The sequence below is a fragment of the Hoplias malabaricus genome, chromosome X2 (genome assembly GCF_029633855.1).
Source record: "Hoplias malabaricus isolate fHopMal1 chromosome X2, fHopMal1.hap1, whole genome shotgun sequence".
Lineage (NCBI taxonomy): Eukaryota > Metazoa > Chordata > Actinopteri > Characiformes > Erythrinidae > Hoplias > Hoplias malabaricus.
Window position 1 is genome coordinate 56,376,778 of NC_089819.1, and position 11,447 is coordinate 56,388,224.

Here is an 11,447-nt window from a genome sequence, read left to right on the forward strand (position 1 = left end):
GGACCCAAGACTCACAAGGGACCATCCTCCTTTGGTCAAACAGAACAGAAATGATAGAGATTTAACTCAAAACTAGAGCTGTACAGGTTTGTGCTGAGTTTAAAATGATTTCAGAAAATGGTTCAGAGTCGTCGAGTCGTTCAGAGTCGTTCAGAGTCGTTTAGAGTCGTTCAGAGTCGTCTGAGCAGGAAAAGAGGAGCGCGCCTCTGAAACATACGGAGCATCCTCCTGTTTTTATTTCCTTGTGATTATCTGTTTTCACATCAGAAATAACTGGTCATTTATCAGTTTTTTATCGTTTTTTTTTTTTTTTGTTCTCGTCTGATTTTCATTGAGGAATTTTGTTCACCGATTCTTTTAGTTAAAGAGTTAAAAGGGAAAGTCCACCTCATGGAGCCCCCCCAGGTGTTGCGCGGTTGTTGTGGGCTCTGTTCTCTGTGTTTACACCTGGTTTGGAAGCTCCCGTCCCCTTCTCTCTAAGGTCTAATCTCAGAGGCCTCTCCTGAAGGAGCTTGTACTCAGTCACTTCTTTGACTGGATTTCTCTCTCCTTCTCCTCAGCTCTCGTCCCGCTCTATAGGTGAGCCGTGCTGGATTCTGATTGGCTGCTCCAGATGCTCAAGTTCAAATCCACGCTTCTAAAAATACAGACGGATGACAGCGAGTCTCTCTGCGACACACGGAACAAATTAGGATATAAATATAGAGATAATCCCTGATACGTAGGAGTGAAGTTTATTTATTAATCACGCTCTGATTTAAGTCCTGCGCCTAAAGCAGTGGAACACACTCCTCCGCTGCCAGTTCCATCCCCCAGCCCCCGAAAAAAACCCTCTCCACTATTTCTGTCTGCCTCTTACTCCACTTCTCCTCTCCTTTATTATTTATTTGATTTATATTTATGTTTATTTATTCATCAGGGACGCTGCGCCTGAAACATCGGGTCAAAAGGCAACATTTCTGACCCTTCACCGGGAGCACAGCCCTAAAGCAGAGAGCTGTGGAGGAAACAGAGGCCACACAAACGTTTAAAGATGATTTATTCAAGAAGTACACTTTGCCTTAAAGTGATCGTTATTGAGATACTAATATTAAATATGTCGTTTAGGTCATTTCGGCCAGCAAGGGGGCGCTGTCCCACAGCTACAGGGGCTCGGGTCCTGGGTGGAACTTCTCCTCGGGTGACTGTCTGTGAGGAGTGTGGTGTGTTCTCCCTGTGTCTGCGTGGGTTTCCTCCGGGTGACTGTCTGTGAGGAGTGTGGTGTGTTCTCCCTGTGTCTGTGTGGGTTTCCTCCGGGTGACTGTCTGTGAGGAGTGTGGTGTGTTCTCTCTGTGTCTGCGTGGGTTTCCTCCGGGTGACTGTCTGTGAGGAGTGTGGTGTGTTCTCCCTGTGTCTGCGTGGGTTTCCTCCGGGTGACTGTCTGTGAGGAGTGTGGTGTGTTCTCTCTGTGTCTGCGTGGGTTTCCTCCGGGTGACTGTCTGAGAGGAGTGTGGTGTGTTCTCTCTGTGTCTGCGTGGGTTTCCTCCAGGTGACTGTCTGAGAGGAGTGTGGTGTGTTCTCTCTGTGTCTGTGTGGGTTTCCTCTGGGTGCTCTGCTTTCCTCCCACACTCCAAAAATACATTATTTCAGCTGATATTTCATAAATAAAGTAACATTGAACTATTCAGTATTCATCAGAAATGAAAGGGTTAAACCTTCCCAGGCATCATATGCCAAGCACAATTCACATGAATGTGAAAATTAATCATGGGGGATATCACTGTTCAGATATTGACCCCTGGACTTGGAGGAACTCTGGAACGTCTTGCCCTTAACAGTGAAGTTTTTATAAAATTCAGAGAGTGTTTCCTCACATTTGCTCTGTTGGGGCTGGAAAAAGCTCCAGTGTTTGTACACAGCCCTGGCTCCGTACATGGGAAACAAACTAAATGTCTCAGTCCACTGACACAATACAGTCGCTTCTTACTCTCACACACCGCTCCACCTTAAAAGATACAGTCGCTTCTTACTCACACACACCGCTCCACCTTAAAATACAAAGAACTTCTGAATGAACACAAACTGGAGGGGAGTGTGTAATGTTGTGAGAACAGTATCTGTGCTGCCTTTAAGCGAGGGAATACCTCACACCCGGAGACACCCCCATCACCTCTCCAGAGGTGGGATACGACCTGAAGTTGCTCGGTTGGTGCCCAGTGTCGATTAAAGTCGGGTCGTATCCTGAAGGGTATTATCCCCGCGCTGAGTGCCCTTGTTTAACTTGAGCCGTTCTCTCAGTTCTCCTTTGTTTTAGTTGAGGGTCTTGCTGAGAGAGGTCCTGGGAAAGAGGAAGGAATTGTAATTCTCATTTGATAACGTCACAGAGAGGATCAGAGGAGGAATTAAATCCCGTCCCAAATCGCTCATTTTCCCTGATATCACTCTGTTATAGATCAGCCCTCTCCCTCAGCTCAGAAAGGCTTAGAAAGTCTCCACTAATGGATCACAGAGCTGATCCTTAGCAAGACGGGATAAATTACTATCTCTCTCTCTCTGTCTCACACACACACACACACACACACACACACACACACACTATAACACCAGCCCCCGCCAGCTGCCGGAGAGTGACAGAGTTACAGAAGCTTTCAAAGCCACACGCCCCAAAATCTCCTCTCACCAGCAACAAAAACCCCAAACAACATCCTCCAACCTCCTCAGAAGTTCTCCACCAGTGTTTCTCCACCAGACTCCAGCATCAGTGCCCTGTCCAGTGTGTGAAAGGTTTTTAGCCGTTTTCACTCTGTTCTCTTTCTTCTCCGTTTTTACTCAGTGCTCTTATTTCTCCGCGCTCGTTGTGTCTGTTTTGCTGAGTTTAACCTCGTCTTTGTGCTCTCACATAAACACGGGTCCAGCGCTGTGATTGGACAGACTCAGACGAGGGGGAGGGGCCGTTCTAAAGTCTCTGACGTCAGAAGTGGAGCAGACTCAGAGCGACTCGTTTTATCCTGTGTTTTCTGACTTAATCAGTGCACAGTAAACAGAGTGGGGTCTTGTTTCACAGTGTGTGGGTTAGTGGGCTCCAGATTCACACATTAATGTAAACATTCATTCATTTTCTGTAACCCTTATCCAGTTCAGGGCGGTGGTGGGTCCGGAGTCTACCCGGAATCACTGGACACAAGGCAGGACACACCCTGGATGGGGCGCCTGTCCTTCACAGAGCGACACACACTCACAAATTCACTCACACCTACGGACACTTTTGAGTCTCTAATCCACTACCAACGTGTGTTTTTGGAGCGTGGGAGGAAACCGGAGCACCCGGAGGAAACCCACACAGACACAGGGAGAACACACCACACTCCTCACAGACAGTCACCCGGAGGAAACCTACACAGACACAGAGAGAACACACCACACTCCTCACAGACAGTCACCCGGAGGAAACCCACGCAGACACAGAGAGAACACACCACACTCCTCACAGACAGTCACCCGGAGGAAACCCACGCAGACACAGAGAGAACACACCACACTCCTCACAGACAGTCACCCGGAGGAAACCTACACAGACACAGAGAGAACACACCACACTCCTCACAGACAGTCACCCGGAGGAAACCCACGCAGACACAGAGAGAACACACCACACTCCTCACAGACAGTCACCCGGAGGAAACCCACGCAGACACAGAGAGAACACACCACACTCCTCACAGACAGTCACCCGGAGGAAACCCACGCAGACACAGAGAGAACACACCACACTCCTCACAGACAGTCACCCGGAGGAAACCCACGCAGACACAGAGAGAACACACCACACTCCTCACAGACAGTCACCCGGAGGAAACCTACACAGACACAGAGAGAACACACCACACTCCTCACAGACAGTCACCCGGAGGAAACCCACGCAGACACAGAGAGAACACACCACACTCCTCACAGACAGTCACCTGGAGGAAACCCACAGAGACACAGGGAGAACACACCACACTCCTCACAGACAGTCACCCGGAGGAAACCCACACAGACACAGAGAGAACACACCACACTCCTCACAGACAGTCACCCGGAGGAAACCCACGCAGACACAGAGAGAACACACCACACTCCTCACAGACAGTCACCCGGAGGAAACCCACGCAGACACAGAGAGAACACACCACACTCCTCACAGACAGTCACCCGGAGGAAACCCACGCAGACACAGAGAGAACACACCACACTCCTCACAGACAGTCACCCGGAGCGAGACTCGAACCCACAGCCTCTAGGACCCTGGAGCTGTGTGACACTGTGCCGCCCGGCACTCATTTAACTTTTTTTAAATGATATATATATAAAACGCTGCCTTTTATAACATCAGTCTCTAACATCTAGTCTCTATCAAGAGAGCCGTGTCATTTGGGTGAGGACCCCAGTGCCGTGTGGAGAATATTTTAATGAAGTAAATCCAAAAGCTGTTATGATGTTATTTTCACCTCTCCACTCTGGGCTCATCAGAGAAACACATCTGAGCTGCTTTAAAGAGACAGAGCTCAGCGCAGACCACGGGCCCCGCAGGGCAGAGCCGCAAAAATAAAATAAAATAAAATAAAGAGTCATCTAAAGCAGAGAGCGGGGTTTGAAGAGCGAGAGCAGTGTAATCCTGCGTCTGTTATTCTGAGACGCCACTGATGTGGGTTTGTAGGGGGTGGGGTTTGGTGGCTGTATTTGTGTCAGTAATCAAAGCGGAGCCGGGTTCCTTTAGGAGCAACGATGCAGAAAAACAGCGGCGGAAAACAGAAGCTCAGAAATACAGAGGAGTATTTTCAGCCAGACGTTATGAAGAAGGGAAAAAGGGAGAGAAAAGGATGGAGGGATTTGTGCTGCTGGAGAAGAAGAGCGTGTTTAGTGTCGTAAACACGACCCCGTTTGACCCCAGGCCAGATGGAAGATCATGTTTTGGACGTCGATAAAATAAGATTATTCCGAAGCCACTGGAGAAAACAGCACACACTGAAATGAAATACGCTTTTCAATCGTGATAAAATCTTCTTAAATAAACTAATCATCTCAGATTTATCGGCATCAGACGCATAGCTGCACTTTCCAGAGCCGTCTTTATCCGACTGGACTCTACGATTCTTAAAGCGATACTAAGCTCCGCAGCAAATCAACGAAGTTACTCCGGCATCACGTCCAGAAAATAAAGCAGTTTATTGTGTTTTATTTATTGTGGTTATTTTTAACAGGTGCAATGCACACATTACATTAATCTGAGGGGAGAAATCTTGCACCAGAGTTAACTAATAAAATAATGTCCATCTGTTGTCCCTGGGCAGGTACAGACTCATCTACACCATCCAGTCCAGACACCTGTTTATACAATTAATAATACAACATATAAAATGACAGAGCTTAGGAGGACATCTGAGATTGTGTTCTCTCTGGTTCACTACAGTTATCTCTGGTTTGTCTACGTTCAGAAGTGACTGTATATTTTAAGGTGGAGTGGTGTGTGTGAGTAAGAAGCGACTGTATCTTTTAAGGTGGAGCAGTGTGTGTGAGTAAGAAGCGACTGTATCTTTTAAGGTGGAGTGGTGTGTGTGAGTAAGAAACGACTGTATCTTTTAAGGTGGAGTGGTGTGTGTGAGTAAGAAGCGACTGTATATTTTAAGGTGGAGTGGTGTGTGTGAGTAAGAAACGACTGTATCTTTTAATGTGGAGCGGTGTGTGCGAGTAAGAAGCGACTGTATATTTTAACGTGGAGCGGTGTGTGTGAGTAAGAAGCGACTGTATCTTTTAAGGTGGAGCAGTATGTGTGAGTAAGAAGCGACTGTATCTTTTAAGGTGGAGCGGTGTGTGTGAGTAAGAAGCGACTGTATCTTTTAAGGTGGAGCTTTGTCTGTGAGTAAGAAGCGACTGTATATTTTAACGTGGAGCGGTGTGTGTGAGTAAGAAGCGACTGTATCTTTTAAGGTGGAGCAGTGTGTGTGAGTAAGAAGCGACTGTATCTTTTAAGGTGGAGCGGTGTGTGTGAGTAAGAAGCGACTGTATCTTTTAAGGTGGAGCAGTGTGTGTGAGTAAGAAGCGACTGTATCTTTTAAGGTGGAGCAGTGTGTGTGATTAAGAAGCGACTGTATCTTTTAAGGTGGAGCAGTGTGTGTGAGTAAGAAGCGACTGTATCTTTTAAGGTGGAGCGGTGTGTGTGAGTAAGAAGCGACTGTATATTTTAAGGTGGAGTGGTGTGCAGACACTGGGGCTTCGTAAACACATTAGAGCGGTTTCCAGAGCAGCACATGGAGAGGAGACACACTCAGAGTTTTATACACAGGGTTTTTAAATAAAAGTCTCAAATGTCATCTTTAATTACATTAATGCAAACACGACTGATTTTTATTAAATCCATTTGTTTGTTTTCACAGGAAATGTCTTAAAATACACATTAAATTTCAGAGGTATAGGTTGTGTATTCAGTTGTTTAATGGCTTTATTAGAAAAAGCAGACAATAAACTACACCCCTGCTCTGCACAAAGAAATAAAAATCTCACTTGTGTCACAGGTGTCCCCTCGGGACGTTCAGCTCTCAGACCTTTAGGAGCAGTACGTGTAAAAATACAGATGATTTCAGACGCTGAAGATGTTTGCAGCTGCTGAGTTCCTGACCTGCTGCTGAGGAATGTTCACCTCCGCTTCAAGAGCTCTCAGCTTCCTTCCATTCAAACAGGAGCAGCATCCTCATCAAACACCAGACCTGCAGCTTCCTGCCTGAGAGAATGGAAACACACACACACACACACACACAGGGAGTGACCACCCCAGGAATTTCTCAGGGTTTAAAGACACTACACTGAGGAAGCTCAGCTGCTTTAAGTGACCCTCACTGATGATGATGAGGCTGAACTCCATCAGATCCTCACAGCTATGTTCCAGTATCTGGTGTAAAGCCTTCCCAGAGAATAAGAGCGTGTCACTGCCGTGAACAGAGGGACACACTCCTGATTAACAGCCTCAGGAGGAATGCTGGAGGCTGACCCTGGACTTTGTATTCTGACCAATATAGTACTTCCATGTTTGTCTTCTTTATATAAACACACACACACACACTCACACTCACACACACAGAGAGAGAGAGAGAGAGATGGTCACGAGTGCTTTAACGGCGCAGGGTCTCGGGTCGGGTCTGAAGAGCAGGACGTGGTGCTGGTGGTGGTGGTGGTTGGGGGGGGTCAGTCTGATCTCAAGGAGGAAGTGAAGGAAATGACTGGAGCAGAGTGATTAGGAACGAAGTGATGAGGATAACAGAACCAGACAGAACCAAATAGAGTCAGAGACAACCAAACAGAGCCAGACAGAAACAAACAGAGCCAGAGAGAACCAGACAGAGTCAGACAGAACCAAACAGAGCCAGAGATAACCAGACAGAACCAAACAGAGCCAGACAGAACCAAACAGAGCCAGAGATAACCAGACAGAACCAAACAGAGTCAGAGAGAACCTAACAGAGCCAGACAGAACCAAACAGAGCCAGAGAGAACCAAACAGAGCCAGACAGAACCAAACAGAGCCAGACAGAACCAGACAGAACCAAACAGAGTCATAGAAAACCAAACAGAGCCAGACAGACTCAAATAGAGTCAGAGAGAACCAAACAGAACCAGAGAGAACCAAACAGAACCAAACAGAGCCAGACAGAAATAAATAGAGTCAGAGAGAACCAAACAGAGCCAGAGATAACCAGACAGAATCAAACAGAGCCAGACAGAACCAAACAGAGCCAGAGATAACCAGACAGAACCAAACAGAGTCAGACAGAACCAAACAGAGCCAGAGATAACCAGACAGAACCAAACAGAGCCAGAGATAACCAGACAGAACCAAACAGAGCCAGACAGAACCAAACAGAAACAGAGAGAACCTAACAGAGCCAGACAGAACCAAACAGAGCCAGAGAGAACCTAACAGAGCCAGACAGAACCAAACAGAGCCAGAGATAACCAAACAGAGCCAGACAGAACCAAACAGAGTCAGACAGAACCAAACAGAGTCAGAGAGAACCAAACAGAGCCAGACAGAACCAAACAGAGCCAGACAGAACCAGACAGAACCAAACAGAGTCATAGAAAACCAAACAGAGCCAGACAGACTCAAATAGAGTCAGAGAGAACCAAACAGAACCAGAGAGAACCAAACAGAACCAAACAGAGCCAGACAGAAATAAATAGAGTCAGAGAGAACCAAACAGAACCAGAGAGAACCAAACAGAACCAAACAGAACCAAGCAGAACCAAACATTCTGTACCTAGAACAGGTTCTTTGGCTTGTAACAATAGCCAAATCTTTAAAGAACTGTTTTAGAGAGAACCACAAAGACGCCAGTGGAAATTGTTGTTGTTACTTCAGTCCATTTTCACAACAGTCTTTAAGGTCAGTATAGTTTCCATCACAGAGAAGATGACAGTTCTGTACAGAACCCCTGGCTTTACCCCTGGCTCGAAGAACCCTTTTGAAGGACACAGAAAAGCACATGACCTGCAGGGATCTAAAGCTTTGACTGTGGGCTCAGACTTTGGCTCCATTTAAAGGTGACGTTTCTGACATTCTGCCACTAGATGTCACTCTCGAGCACCAGCATCTCAGTCCAAAACAAATGCTTCGTATTCAGGAAGTCCTTCCGCTCACGTTCACGTCCTGAGCACAGCCTCCGACCACAGACGAGCTCATCACAGCCGTTATAATTCTTTATCAGAGACACTTTCAGCTGAAGAACGTGTTTTTTTTTTTAGTTTCCAACTACGTGATCATCACTAAGCCCATTACACACCAGGTACACGCTGTAGGAGCACTGAACTCTGTACAGTTTATGAAGCATAGCTAGGCGCTTCGGAGGCAAGCTGCACACAGTCAGTGTGTAATGCTACACTGATGCTGCTACTGAGGGACGCACTGCGTTTACCGCATGTAAAATGTGTTTTGTTTTTTAGTGTCATAGAGTTTAGCATTTAGACGTATAATCACACTACAGACAAAAGGTTAAAGCTCCTCCGATGCCTTAAATCTGCTTCTGAAACAGTCAGTTCATTGGCTAAAGACAGTCTGGGGTTTGATGCTAAATTTACGTAATGTCTGACGTTACGTCTGTGGAGCTCCTACTGCAACCAGACACTCTTGTCCTTCTCATCAGAATGTACGTCACGGTCTGGTCTCTTTAGAAAAAAGAACTTTGGAGGGATGAGATTAGCGTACACAGCATGGTCAGATCTGCCGTGAAAACAAAGAGCAGAGAACAACACACACAGAGAGTGACAGAGAGGACTAACTCCACTGTGTCTTTAAACAGAAGTGAGGTGTTGGAGGAAATGTTGTGTATAAATATTTAAATTGTCAAATATACCACCTTTAAACATCTCTTCTTCACCTCCTCTTTCTCCGCAGATACATCCTACCTCCACCTGAATTCAGACCTCACACACACACACACACACAAACACACACACACACACACAGGATAACGCACTATTAACCATGAAGAAATAATATTTGTGAAATCCGGAGCTAGGTTTTTGCAATCTCCCTCTCTCTCTAACATTTTCCCCTCTTTCACATAATCCTCCTCTCTCTCGCTCTCTCTCTCTCTCTCTCTAGCACTTTTCCCCTCTTCTCCATAATCCTTCTTTCTCAGTCTTTCTGTCATTCTCTCTCTGTGCGTCTTTCTCCTCTTTCCCATTTCTGTCTCTACCCTTCTTTCCTCTTTCGACTCATCCTTCTCTCTCTCTCTCTCTCTTTCTCACTCCATGAGGCAATCCCTGCCTTGTCGTTTCATTCCTTGCTCCTTGCGTCTCTCTGAGTTTGTTATTGAGAAAGGTACGAAGGGCGAAGACTATGATGAAACTCTGTGGCAATTTACCCCTCTCTCTCTCTCTCTATCTCTCTCTCCTCTCTCTCTCTCTATCTCTCTCTCCTCTCTCTCTCTCTCTCTCTCTCTCCTCTCTCCCTCTCCTCTCTCTCTCTCTCCTCTCTCTCTCTCTCTCTCTCTCTCTCTCTCTCTCTCTCTCTCTCTCTCTCTCTCTCTTGCCCTGGAACCTGAAGGCAGTGTGTTCAGGGAATTAATGAATTCAACATGTGAGTGGAGTCATGAAAGCGCAGCTGGAGCTCGTGCTCTTATTTTGGAGAGTTCTGCTCCAGGTTGTCACATCTTTTAACTCCGGAGTGTTTTCTCTCTCGTGTTGAGTTACACACTTTATAAGAGGCTGTTACGTTAAACCCTCACCAGCGTGTCACCTTCGTTCACACACAGACGTGTCCATACATTCATCCCAGCAGAGCTGAGGCTCCAGAGCAGCTGCACATGAGTCTGATATCACGAGGCCCAGTGCCCAGCGTGGGTCAGAGGGGTGTGAAACTAACCCCCCGTATCTTTAAACAGGTTGGAGTGGTGAGTGTGATCCAGAACTCATCCCCATCACCAGCCCCTGTCCTCACTGATGGTTATGTGGCTGTATGCCATGAGATCCTCACAGCTATGTGTCAGGGTTCAGTGTAAAGAGTGGAGGATGTGATTGTGGCAAACGTGGGAGAAACTACCAATTACTGCTGTTGTTTTTTACACACTGCTCTAGACCTCACTTAGCATTGGGCACAGGATCATGTGCAGCTGCTCCAGAGCTGCTCTGCCTTACTTCTGTATGTGGACAGTTTCATACATTCACTCAGTCACTCACACACACACAACCACACACACACACACACACACACATACACACACACTCACCCAGTCACTCACACACACACACTCACATAGTCATTCACAAACAAACACACACACACACTCACCCAGTCACTCACACACACACACTCACATAGTCATTCACACACACACACACTCACCCAGTCACTCACACACACACACACACACGCACACACATACTCACCCAGTCACTCACACACACACACACTCACTCAGTCACTCACACACACACAGTCACTCACACATACACACACCTGTGAAACCCACGCAGACACACCACACCAGGGAGAACACACCACACTCCTCACAGACAGTCACCCGGAGGAAACCCACGCAGACACAGGGAGAACACACCACACTCCTCACAGACAGTCACCCGGAGGAAACCCACGCAGACACAGAGAGAACACACCACACTCCTCACAGACAGTCACCCGGAGGAAACCCACACAGACACAGGGAGAACACACCACACTCCTCACAGACAGTCACCCGGAGGAAACCCACACAGACACAGAGAGAACACACCACACTCCTCACAGACAGTCACCCGGAGGAAACCCACGCAGACACAGAGAGAACACACCACACTCCTCACAGACAGTCACCCGGAGGAAACCCACGCAGACACAGAGAGAACACACCACACTCCTCACAGACAGTCACCCGGAGGAAACCCACGCAGACACAGAGAGAACACACCACACTCCTCACAGACAGTCACCCGGA